Raw genomic sequence first — 13,230 nt, forward strand, 5'->3', positions numbered from 1 at the left:
TGTCTGAGTTCTTCAGGAGGGAGCCCCATCAGTCATCTGATAGAGCACTTTCATGGATCCCCTGTGAGGCAAGGATGATGCCCGGCCTTGGAGGGGGGCCACAGGTCCGCCCTCAGGATCCATGTCTCCCACTCCAGCCTTTTCAGAATGGACCTCTCACACCAAATCTAGGGTTAGGGGTAAGGCATAGGAGAATGAGAGTTCCAATAGGGTGGATGTGTCCAGAATTTCCACGGTGGGGGCGGGGATTGATGGCATGGATTGGGGTGAGTGTGAAGCAGTGGGTTTGTGCCCATGAGCCAGTGAATGTGGGGGATCGAGGTAATCAAGTACAGAAGTAATTAGGATTTCTCCCCCTCGACCTCCTTTCTGGAGTCCCAAATAAAACGGTTTCGCTTTGGGTGGCATACTGAGGCCTTAGGTATGACTCAGGCTTCTTCATCTCCGTATCTTTGGAGGCAGACCTCTGGGAGTGGACTACTCAGAATCCAACCTATGATTACTGTCATGGAGGGGAGGATGGAAAGCCCGATTGACCGGCTCTAAACAAACTGACCTGGGGGCTGAGGAGAGTGCCAGTGTCACGGATGAGGGCCTAGAGTTCCGCTGAAAGTGGAGATTCGCTGGGCTTAGGTCAGGTGTTCACTTAGGTTTCTTCTCGCAAAACTTTCTGGAGTCCCAAATGGCATATTTTAGTTCTGTGTGGCAGGCTACTGCCTAACATTGCTCAGTGGTACCTGATCCCTGTGCTTTGGAGTCAGGCGTATGGGAATAAACCTAACAGACCCCAAACTAGAATTAAGGCGTGGGTCTAGGGGCATGGCCCTAAAGATCAGCCAGCAGATGCGACCTTCCAGGGGCCAAGAGTAGGGCATGATTTGGGTTGCATCTGAAACACAGCAGTTGCAGGCAGGGGGGCTTTGAATGTGGGGTTCGTTGGGTTTGGAACAGCTGGGAATTCATAACTTCTGCTCTGCATTCCTTCTGTGGGTCCAAATGGCACAGTTTCCATCTGCATGGCATGCTGATTTGCAGGTATGACTCAGGTTTCCCCAGTCGCTGTGTGTTTGCCTCCTGGAAAGACCTCTTGGAAGCCAACGGAACATTTGGCTTAGGGCTCAGGAGCCTGGGAGGGACCATCTCCTGGTTTTGAGCTCACCATTGCTGTGTCCTGATTTGAGTAGGTGGGTTGTGGAGAAGGGAAGGCTCAGGGTTTTCGTCCAAGGGGACCCTGAATGCGGGAGCCAGCTAGAATTGATTCAGTGGGATATGCAGATTTTTCAGCCCCCGAATACCTCTGCATCCCAGATGGTACGTTTTCTTTCTGTGTGGCATGCTGAGGCCTCAGATAGGGCTCAGGTTTCCCAAATCCCTATCTTTGTGCCATCTCTCTAGGAGTGGACCCCTGAGTACCCAAGCTATGGTGAGTGTCACGCCCTAGGAGGCTGCAAAGCCCAATCGACTGGCTCTGCCACCCTGTTGAGGCTCAGGAGAGTGGGCTGGAGAGACTGTCGGCACAGTGTTTAGGGGTCAGGAATCCACTGGAAGTGATTTTCTCTTTGCTTTGGTCAGGTGTTCCCTGAGGTTTCTCCTTCTCAGAGTGCTTTCTGGAGTCCCAGATGACAACCTTTCCTTCTGTGTGGCAGGCTTTGTGTCCTGACATTGCTCAGCAGTCCCCATTCCCTGGTCCTTGGAGCTAGATGTCTCGGAATGGACCTCACACTACTCAACGTGTAGTAAGGGCACGGGTCTAGGTGTATGGCTGTTCAGATGAGCCATCCGATGTGAGATTCCAGGGGCCTAAGAGGAGGGTGTGCTTTGGGTTGAATGTCAGACACAGGAGTTGCCCACAGGGGGTCTGTGGAAGTGGTGTCTCGCTGGGATTGGATCAGGTAGGCATTCTTATTTCTCTTCCTCTGCAGGTCCAAATGGTACGGTTTCCCTCTCTGTGGCATGCTGATTCACCAATGTGGCTCAGGTTTCCCCAGTCCCTGTGTGTTTGGTGCTTGGCTCCTGGAATGGTCTCTGGGAACCCAACGGAGCATTTGGCTTAGGGCTCAGGAGCATGGGAAAGACCATATCTTGGTTTTGAACTCAGCATTGCCGTGTCCTGATTTGAGTAGGTGGGTTGTGGAGAAAGGAAGGCTCAGGGTTTTCATCCAAGGGTCTCCTGAATGCGGGAGCTGGACGGGATTGACTGTGTGGGATATGCAGATTTCTCCTGCTCCTAATAGCCTCTAGAGTCCCAGATGGCACTCTTTCTTTCTGTGTGGCATGCTTTGGCCCCAATCGGGCTCAGGCTTCCCCAATACCATATCTTTGTGCTGTGTCTCTAGGAGTGAAACCCTGAGAACCCAACCTAATGTTAATGTCAGGCCCTAGGAGGATGGAAATCTCAATCGGCTGGCTCTGCGACCCTATTGGGTCTGAGGAGAGTGGGTTGGGGAGACTGTTGGCACAGTGTTTAGGGGCCAGGAATCTGCTGGAATTGGTTTCGTCTGGGCTTGGGTCAGGTGTTCCCTGAGGTTTCCCCATCTCAGAGTGCTTTCTGGAGTCCCAAATGGCAGCCATGTATAGTGTTGTGTCTTTCCTTGTATAGTGTTGTGTCTCAGAGATAAGTGTTTTTCATTTTCATCAGGCGTCCGTGACCAATTTGATGAATGCTTCCATATTCATGAATGATGATATTATGGGTAAGTGGGTTCCTGTACAATGTTCTTTCTTACCTATAAGTTTATGGCACTTTGGTTAGGTTGCTGCAATCACTTATGATAGGGAGTCCACATTAACCAAATATATTGTATGTTGTAAGATGGTTCCTGTACACTGTTGTTTCTCAGTTATATGTTCGGAGGACTTACCCAATGGAACCATAACCACCTTGATTCATGCTTCCATCTTCAGAAGGCTGATGTGATTTGAAGGGCATTATCCTCACACCATTGTTTCTTAGCTATAAGTATGGGAAAATTTCCCTAGGCCTACACACACAATGTTGAATAGGCATCAGTATTGATTAGGCTGATGTTAGTTGAAGGTGTTTTCCTGTACACGGTGGTTCATTACCAATAAGGATGGGGAATAGTCCTCAAGATTCAAGAAACTGTTCATTAATGCTTCCATATTCATGAAAGATGCTGTTAATTGTTAATGCTATTCTGTAAAGTGGTGTTGTCAAGGGATAGGTATGTGGTCCTTTTCTTCTGATTCTACCTCCTCCTTGGTTCATGTTTCCATATTCGTGAATGGTGATGTTCATTGTAAGGGGTTCTATCCTCTACACGGTTTTTTCTTAGATATATGTATGCGGTTTGGTGATTCATACACACCCTATTTTCTGAAGGATTGTATAATCATGAGGGTGATTTTAGCTGAGGGCAGTCCCTATACACTGTTGTTTCTTACAGATATGTACTTAGACCTTTCCTAAAGCTTCGACAACCACTTTGAGTCATGCTTCCCTATTTCTAATCAGTGATATTATTGGTAGACATTATCCTGACACTGTTGTTTCCTAGAGAGAAGGGTGTGGTCATTTTCCTAGGACTGCAACACAATTTTGCGAAGGGATCCCTATGCAGGAGGTTGCTTTAATTGGAGGACGGTTCAAAGACACTGCTATCTATTACGTACAAGAATGGGGCACAAATTTCATGTTTCAAGACCACTATGGTAAAATCTTCCTTACTCTTGAAAGATGATGTTCATTGGTCTTTCCTTGTATAGTGTTGCGTCTCAGAGATAAGTTTTTGGCACTCTTGTCAGGCTTCCACAACCATTTTGGTTAATGCTTCCATATTCATGAATTTTGATATTAGGGCTAAGTGGGTTCCCGTACACTGTTGTTTCTTACAGATAAGTTTATGGCCTTTTCATTACATTGCCACAACCATTTACGATAAGGATGCCACATTAACCAAAGATATTGTACGTTGTAAGATGGCTCCTGTACACTGTTGTTTCTCAGCTTTATGTTCGTAGGCCTTACCAGAGGGTACCCTAGTGACCTTGACCGATGCTTTCGTCTTTAGGAAGGCTGATGTGACTTGAAAGGCATTATCCTGACACTGTTGTTTCTTAGCTATAATTATGTGGACCTTTCCCTAGGCGTACACACCCAATCTTGAATAGGGATCAGTGTTGAGGAGGCTGATATTAGTTGAAGGTGTTTTCCTGTATACGGTGGTATATTACCAAAAGGTTGGGGCACGGTCCTCAAGATTTACAAACTTTTCATTAGGGGCGCCTGGGTAGCACAGCGGTTAAGCGTCTGCCTTCGGCTCTGGGCGTGATCCTGGCGTTATGGGATCGAGCCCCACATCAGGCTCCTCTGCTATGAGCCTGCTTCTTCCTCTCCCACTCCCCCTACTTGTGTTCCCTCTCTCGCTGGTTGTCTCTATCTCTGTCAAATAAATAAATAAAATCTTTAAAAAATAAAAATAAAAAATAAAAACTTTTCATTAATGTTTCCATATTCATGAAAGATGATGTTAATTGTTAATGCTATTCTCTAAAGTGGTATTGTCTTGGGATATGTATGTGGTCCTTTCCCTCTAATTCCACCTCCACCTTGGATCATATTTCCATATGCGTGAATGCTGATATCCATTGTAAGGGGTTCTTTCCTGTACACTGTTGTTTCTTAGATATATGTATGCGTGCCTTTGGTGATTCATAACCCCCTATTTTCTTTTTTTTAGTGTTTTTTAAATTATTTTATGTTAGTCACCATACAGTATATCCCTTGTTTTTGATGTAAATTTCAATGATTCATTAGTTGCGTATAACACCCAGTGCACCATACAATACGTACCCTCCTTAATGCCCATCACCAGCCTCTCCCATTCCCTCACCCCTCACCCCTCTGAAACAATCAGTTTCTATCTCAGAGTCCATTATCTGCCATGCTTTATTCCCCCTTCTCATTACCCCCCTTTTTATCCCTTTCTTCTCTTACCGATCTTCCTAGTTCTTATGCTCCATAATTGAGAGAAAAAATATGATAATTGTCTTTCTCTGCTTGACTTATTTCACTTAGCATTACCTCCTCCAGTACCGTCCATGTTGCAGCAAATGTTGAGAAATCATTGGTCTTTCCTTGTATACTGTTGTGTCTCAGAGATAAGTTTTTGGCACTTTCGTAAGGCTCCACGACCACGTTGGTGAATGCTTCCATACTCATTATTAATGATGTCAGGGCTAAGTGGGTTCCCGTACACTGTTGTTTCTTACAGATAAATTTTTGGCATTGTAGTTATGTTGCCAGAACCACTTACAAAAAATTGTACGTTGTAATATATTTCCTGTACACTGTGGTTTCTCAGGTATATTTCAGTAGGCTTTTCCTAATGGTACTATAACCACCTAGATTCCTGCTTCCATCTTCAGGAAGGCTGATGTAACTTGAAGGGCATTATCCTGACACCGTTGTTTCTTAGCTATAAGTATGTGGACCTTTACCTAGGCCTACAGGGCCAAAATTGAATCGGGATCAGTGTTGAGGAGGCTGATGTGAGTTGAAGGTGTCTTCCTGTACACAGTGGTTCATTAGCAATAAGGATTGGGCAGAGTCCCCGAGATTCCAGAACCTTTTCATTAATTCTTCCTTACTTGTGAAGGATTATGTTCATTGGTCTTTCCTTGTATAGTGTTGTGTCTCAGAGATAAGTGTTTGGCACTTTAGTCAGGCTTTCACGTCCAATTTGGTTACTGCTTCCATATTCACGAAGGATGATGTTAGGGCTGAGCGGGTTCCTGTACACTGTTGTTTCATATAAAAAAGCTTAAGGATTTTCTTTACGATGCCACAACCACTTACGATAGAGATTCCACATTAACCAAAGATACTGTATGTTGTAAGAGGGTTCCTGTACACTGTTTTTTCTCAGCTTTATGTTCGAAGGCCTTTCCTAACGGTACCATAACCACTTTGATTCCTCCTTCCATCTTCAGGAAGTCTGATGTGACTTGAAGGGAATTATGCTGACACCGTTGTTTCTTATCTCTAAGTATGTGGACATTTCCCTAGGCCAACACACCCAGTGTTGAGTTGGGATCACTATTGAGGAGGTTGATATGAGTTGAAGGTGTTTTCCTGTACACGGTGGTTTATTACCTAAAGGATGGGGCAAAGTCTTTGTAATTCCAGAACCTTTTCATTCATGCTTCCATAATCATGAAAGATGGTGTTCATTGGTGTTTCCTTGTATAGTGTTGTCTCTCAGAGATACGTGTTTTGCACTTTCGTAGGCTTCCACGACCATTTTCGTTAATGCTTCCATGTTCATGAATGATGGTGTTAGGGCTAATTTGTTCTTGTACACTGTTGTTTCTTACAGATTAGTTTATGGCATGTTCTTTACGTTGCCACAACCACTTACGATAGGAATTCTACACTGAGCAAAGATACTGTACGTTATTTGTTATTTTTTTACTTTAATTTCTGCCAGATTTGGTCTCATTTCTGCCCTTAGAGATTCTATATTATCATCAATATTTTCGTTAATACTTTTTCAAGTCTACACACCATCTTCACCTTTGTTACTCTGAATTCCATTTCTGATAATTTGGTTATGTCCATATCCATTAGTTCTGTGGCAGAAGCCACAGACTCATTTTCTTTTCTTTGCTGGGGTGGATTTCTCCTTCTAGACATTCTAATGAGAAGTTGTGGGTTTGTCCAGAGCCCAAATTATTGACTGGGACCCAGGCCATGAGCCCTTGTTTTATGGGGATCTTAGGGATGTGGGCTTCTTGATTTTTCAGCCTGCCTTCTGGGGGAGGGGCCTGCCAAACCGATATTAAGGTTAACCCTGTTTGGGTATAGTCTCCGTGTCCCCTGCAAGGGGGGATGGGGATGGGCACAGAGTAATTCGGTATTTCCAGGCTTTTGTTCTCCGGCGGCTTTCCCTGGTGTTTTGCTGTGCCTCTTCTGAGAGCCAGAGCAGCAGTGGCCAAATTTCATCCTCTGTCTCAGAGGGATTGCGGACAGTTCTCCACTGATGTTCTGGCCACTTTAACTCTGTTTCTGTTGGTGCTGCTCAACCCTGCACTGTCCGGGATGTGAGCCCCACACCTGGCATCCCAGCTCTCACCTACAGGGCCAGTGTGTCTCTGTCCTTTGTGTTTCTAACACCGCCAGCCACCAGCGGCCCCTGAATGCTCCAGGAGCATTATGTGTCTCTTTCTTACACACTTTTGCACATGCTTCCGTTTTCATGACAGAGGACTGTGAGATGCCAGATGGTTTCTCTACGGTGTTCCTTCATTGATTCAGTATATGGCACTTTCCTTATGTTTTCTTAGGCACCTGTACAAATGGTTTCATCTTCACCACCGAAGACATGACTTCAAAGATGGCTTTGGTACAATGTTCTTTCCTAAGATTGGTTCACGTCCCTTTCCTTATGCTTTTATTCCCAATCAGACACATGCTTCCATCATCATGACAGTTTATGGGACTTGGAAAACCCTTTCCATACCCTCTTCTTCCTGAGATTACGTCTATGGCTGTTTCCTTAAGTTTCAACACACGTATTGGTAAACCCTGGTGTTTTCACTGATCAACGTTGCCTTGTCTCTACAAAAACATGGTTCACTGAATTGACTGATGGCACTTTCCTTTCGTTTTCACACAACCTTTTTGAAGGGCTTTCCTCCTCATGACTGATGTGAGTTGAGAGATGCTTTCTGTGTAGTGTTCTTACGTCGTTAAATGAAGGGCATTATCTTGATGCTTGCAGACACCGTTTGGCACAATGCTCCCACTTCATGACACCAGATGTGAGGTGCAAGATGCTTTCACATAGAGTGTTCTCTCCTTGAGTAAAGTAGGTGACCCTTTCCCTATGCATTCGTAGACACTTTTTTTTTTATAATGATTTTTTATTATATTATGTTAGTCACCATACAGTACATCCCCGGTTTTCGATGTAAGGCTCAATGATTCATTAGTTGTGTATAACACCCAGTGCACCATGCAATATGTGCCCTCCTTACTACCCATCACCGGCATATCCCATTCCCCCACACCCTCCCCTCTGAAGTCCTCAGTTTGTTTCTCATAGTCCATAGTCTCTCATGTTTCATTCCCCCTTCTGATTACCCCCCCTTTCTTTATCCCTTTCTTCCCCTACTGATCATTCTAGTTCTTATGTTCCATAGATGAGAGAAATCATATGATAGTTGTCTTTCTCTGCTTGACTTATTTCACTTAGCATTAGCTCCTCCAGTGCCGTCCATGTTGTAGCAAATGTTGAGAACTCGTTCTTTCTGATAGCTGAGTAATATTCCATTGTATATATGGACCACAACTTCTTAATCCAGTCATCTATTGAAGGGCATCTCGGCTCCTTCCACGATTTAGCTATTGTGGACAATGCTGCTATGAACATTGGGGTGCATATGGCCCTTCTCTTCACCACGTCTGTATCTTTGGGGTAAACACCCAGTAGTGCAATGGCTGGATCATAAGGTAGCTCGATTTTTAACTTTTTAAGGGACCTCCACACTGTTTTCCAGAGTGGCTGTACCAACTTGCATTCCCACCAACAATGTAGGAGGGATCCCCTTTCTCCACATCCCCTCCAACAATTTTTGTTTCTTGCCTTGTCTATTTTTGCCATTCTAACTGGCGTAAGGTGGTATCTCAGTGAAGTTTTGATTTGAATTTCTTTGATGGCTAATGATTTTGAACATTTTTTCATGTGTCTGTTAGCCATTTGTATGTCTTCATTGAAAAAGTGTCTGTTCATATCTTCTGCCCATTTTTTGATTTATTTGTTTCTCGTGTATTGAGTTTGAGAAGTTCTTTGTAGATCTTGGATACCAGTCCTTTATCTGTAGTGTCATTTGCAAATATATTCTCCCATTCCGTGGGCTGCCTCTTAGTTTTTCTGTTTCCTTGGCTGTGCAGAAACTTTTAATCTTGATGAAGTCCCATAAATTCATTGTATCTTTTGTTTCTCTTGCCTTTTGGGATGTATCATGAAAAAGGTTGCTTTGGCCGATGTCGTAGAGGTTGCTGCCTATGTTCTCCTCTAGGATTTTGATGGATTCCTGTCTCACATCGAGGTCTTTCATCCATTTGGAGTTTATTTTTGTGTATGGTGTGAGATAGTGGTCAAGTTTCATTCTTTTGCATGTAGCTGTCCAATTTTCCCAGCACCATTTATTGAAGAGACTGTCTTTTTCCCACCGGATGTTTTTTCCTGCTTTATCAGATATTAGTTGCCCAAAGAGCCGAGGGTCCTTTTCTGGGCTCTCTATTCTGTTTCATTGGTCTATGTGTCTGTTTTTGTGCCAGTACCATGCTGTCTTTGTGATCACAGCTTTGTAGTACAGCTCGAAATCCGGCATTGTGATGCCCCCAGCTTTGTTTTTCCTTTTCATCAGTTCCTTGGAGATTCGGGGTCTTTTCTGGTTCCATACAAATTTAAGGACTATTTGTTCCAGTTCTTTGAAAAATGTCCTCAGTATTTTGATCGGGATAGCACTGAAAGTGTAGATGGCTCTGGGTAGCATGGACATTTTAACTATGTTAATTCTTCCGATCCATGAGCATGGAATATCTTTCCATCTTTTTATGTCTTCCTCAATGTCTTTTAAGAATGATTTATAGTTTCTAGAATAAAGGTCCTTTACGTCTCTGGTTAAGTTAATTCCAAGGTAACGTATGGTTTTTGGTGCTATTGTAAATGGGATGGATTCCCTAATTTCTCTTTCTTCGTTCTCGTTATTCGTGTACAGAAATGCAACTGATTTCTGAGCATTGATTTTGTATCCCGCCACGTTACTGAATTGCTCTATAACTTCTAATAGTTTGGGAGTGGCTTCTTTTGGGTTTTCCATATAGAGTATCATGTCATCTGCAAAGAGAGACATTTTGACTTCTTCTTTGCCGATTTGAATACCTTTGATCCCTTTTTGTCGTCTGATTGCTGTTGCAAGGACTTCTAGTACTATGTTGAATAATAGTGGCGAGAGTGGGCATCCTTGTTGTGTTCCTGATCTTAAGGGAAAGGCTTCCAGCTTTTCCCCATTGAGAATAATATTTGCAGTAGGCTTTTCATAGATGGCTTTTATGAGATTGAGAAATGTACCTTCTATTCCTACACTCTGAAGGGTTTTAATCAGGAAAGGATGCTGTATTTTGTCAAATGCTTTTTCGGCATAGATTGAGAGGATCATATGGTTCCTGAGTCTTTTCTTGTTGATATGATATATCACGCTGATGGATTTGCGAATATTGAACCACGCTTGCATCCCAGGTATGAATCCCACTTGATCGTGATGGGTAATTCTTTTAATGTACTGTTGGATTTTATTAGCAAGTATCTTGTTGAGGATTTTGGCGTCCATATTCATTAGGGAAATCGGTCTGTAATTCTTTTTGAGGGGGTCTTTGCCTGGTTTGGGGATCAAGGTAATATTGGCCTCATAGAATGAGTTTGGTAGCTTTCCTTCTGTTTCTATTTTTTGAAATAGCTTTAGGAGAGTAGGTATTATTTCTTCTTTGAATGTTGGTAGAATTCCCCAGGAAAACCGTCCGGGCCTGGAGTTTTCTTATTTGGAAGGTTGTTTATCACTGACTCAATTTCTTCATCATTAATTGGCCTGTTTAAGAAATCAGTTTCTTCCTGTTTCAATCTTGGTAGTTTATAGGTTTCCAGGAAGGATTCCATCTCTTCCAGATTGCTTAGTTTATTGGCATATAGCTGTTGATAAAAATTTCTAATAATCCTTCCAATTTCAATGGTGTTCATCGTGACCTCTCCTTTTTCATTCATAATTTTAATAATCTGGGTCCTTTCTCTTTTCTTTTGGATAAGTCTTGCCAGTGGTCTGTCAATTTTATTGATTCTCTCAAAGCTTCTAGTCCTGTTGATCTGCTCTACTGTACTTCTGGTTTCTGCTTGATTGATTTCAGCTCTAATTTTGGTCAACTGCTTCCTCGTGCGTGGATTAGGCCTGTCCCTCTGTTGCTGTTCCAGCTTCTTGAGGTGAGAATATAAAAACTGCATTTTAGATTTTTCTATTCTTTTGAGTGAGGCTTGGATGGCTATGTATTTCCCCCTTAGGACTGCCTTTGTAGTATCCCATAGGTTTTGGACTGTTGTATTTTCATTCTCATTGGTCTCCATAAATTGTTTAATTTGATTTTTGATTTCCTGGTTTATCGAGTCATTCCTGAGCAGAATGGTTCTTAGTCTCCAAGTGTTTGAGTTTCTTCCAAATTTTTCCTTGTGGTTGAGTTTTGATTTCAGAGTGTTGTGGTCTGAGAATATGCACGGGATAATTTCAATCTTTTGGTATCGGCTGAGACCTGTTTTGTGTCCCAGAACATGGTCTATTCTTGAGAATGTTCCATGGGCATTAGAATAGAATGAGTATTCTTTGGTTCTGGGGTGTAGTGTTCTCTATATATCTAAGAGGTCCAACTCGTCGAGTATGGCATTCAAAGCCTTTGATTCTTTGCTTAGTTTTTGCCAGGGTGTTCTGTCTATTTCTGAGAGTGGAGTGTTGAGGTCCCCTACTATTAATGTATTTTATTTATATGTCTCTTTATTCTGGTTAAGAGTTGGCTTGTGTATCTTGCTGCTCCCCTGTTGGGGGCATATATATTTATAATTGTCATATCCACTTGTTGAATACTTCCTTTAAGAATAATATAGTGCCCTTCTGCGTCTCTAACTATAGTCTGTAGTTTAAAATCCAGTTTATCTGATATGAGAATTGCTACCCCAGCTTTCTTTTGAGGTCCATTTGCGAGAAAGATGGTACGCCATCCCCTTACTCTCAGTCTGAATGCATCTTTGGGTTCGAAATGAGTCTCTTGTAGACAGCAAATGGATGGGTCATTTCTTTTTAGCCAATCTGCAACCCTGTGGCGCTTTAAGCAATAATTTAAACCATTTATATTAAGACTGAGTACTGAGAGATATGCTTTTAATGCTGCCATGTTGTCAGTAAAGTCTTTGTTTGTATTGGCTGTGACTTTCTGTTTTGTATCACTCTTGGGGCCTTTTTACTTTTATAGAACCCCCCGTAATATCTCCTGTAGGGCTGGTTTCGTGGTTACGAAATTGGTTAGTGACTGTCGATTCTGAAATGTCTTTATTTCTCCATCAATTCTGAATGACAGCCTTGCTGGATAAAGGATCCTTGGCTGCATGTTTGTCTCTGAAAGAGCTTTAAAAATGCTCCCCCAACCCTTTCTCTCATTCCAGGTCTGTGTAGACAGGTCTGACGTAATTCTGATGCCTTTGCCTTGGTACGTGAGAAATTTCTTTGCCCTGGCCGCTTTCAATACTGTATCCTTGGATCTAATATTTGCGAAATGCACTATGACGTGACGTGGCGTAGGTTTGTCGTGGTTGAGCTTGGGAGGGGTCCTCTCTGCCTCTTGGACACGAATGTTTGTTTCCCTTGCTAGATTAGGGAAGTTTTCAGCTACAATTTGTTCAAATATCTCTTCTAGACCTCTGTTTTTCTCCACCCCCTCGGGGATGCCGATGATTCTAACATTGGATCGTTTCGTTGAGTCAGTAATCTCCCGTAGCCAACATTCGTGGGCGTGGATTTTTTTAAGACCATCTTCTATTTTCATTTTTTCCTCTATTAACCCATCCTCCAATTCACTAACCCTTTCCTCTGCTTTGGTGACCCTGGCCGTCAGAGCCTCTAGTTTTGCCTGCATTTGGCTCATAGAATTTTTAATTTCTGTCAAATTCGCTCTCATTTATGCCCTTAGGGATTCTATATTCTCAGTAACATTTTCCTTAATACTTTTTTCAAGTCTACTCATCTTGACCATTGTTACTCTGAATTCCATTTCTGATAATTTGGTTACATCCATATCCGTTACTTCTGTGGCAGAGGCCAGAGACTCACTGTCTTTTCTTTGTTGGGGGGGGCTTCTCCTTCTTGTCATTCTGATGAGGAGAGGTTGCGGGGTTTTCCAGAGCCCAAATTATTGACTGGGTCCCAGGCCGTGCCCCTTGTTTTATAGGGATCTTAGAGATGTGGGCTTCTTCTTTAAAGATTTTATTTATTTACTTATCTGAGAGAGGGAGACAGACAGTCAGCAAGAACGGAACAGAAGCAGGGGAGTGAGAGAGGAAGAAGCAGGCTCCCAGCAGAAGAGCCCGATGAGGGACTCCTTTCCGGAACGCTGGGATCACGCCCTAAGCCGGAGACAGGCGCTCAATGACTGCGCCACCCAGGCGCCTG

General features: G+C 43.1%; 1 long non-coding RNA gene across 1 annotated transcript in view; it reads left to right on the plus strand.

The window, feature by feature from the left end:
* LOC130542230 (uncharacterized) overlaps positions 1–13,230 on the plus strand; it is a 49,335-nt gene that overhangs the window by 20,347 nt on the left and 15,758 nt on the right. The gene's annotated exons all lie outside the window — the stretch shown is intronic.

This window comes from Ursus arctos, unplaced genomic scaffold, assembly GCF_023065955.2.
Source record: "Ursus arctos isolate Adak ecotype North America unplaced genomic scaffold, UrsArc2.0 scaffold_31, whole genome shotgun sequence".
NCBI lineage: Eukaryota > Metazoa > Chordata > Mammalia > Carnivora > Ursidae > Ursus > Ursus arctos.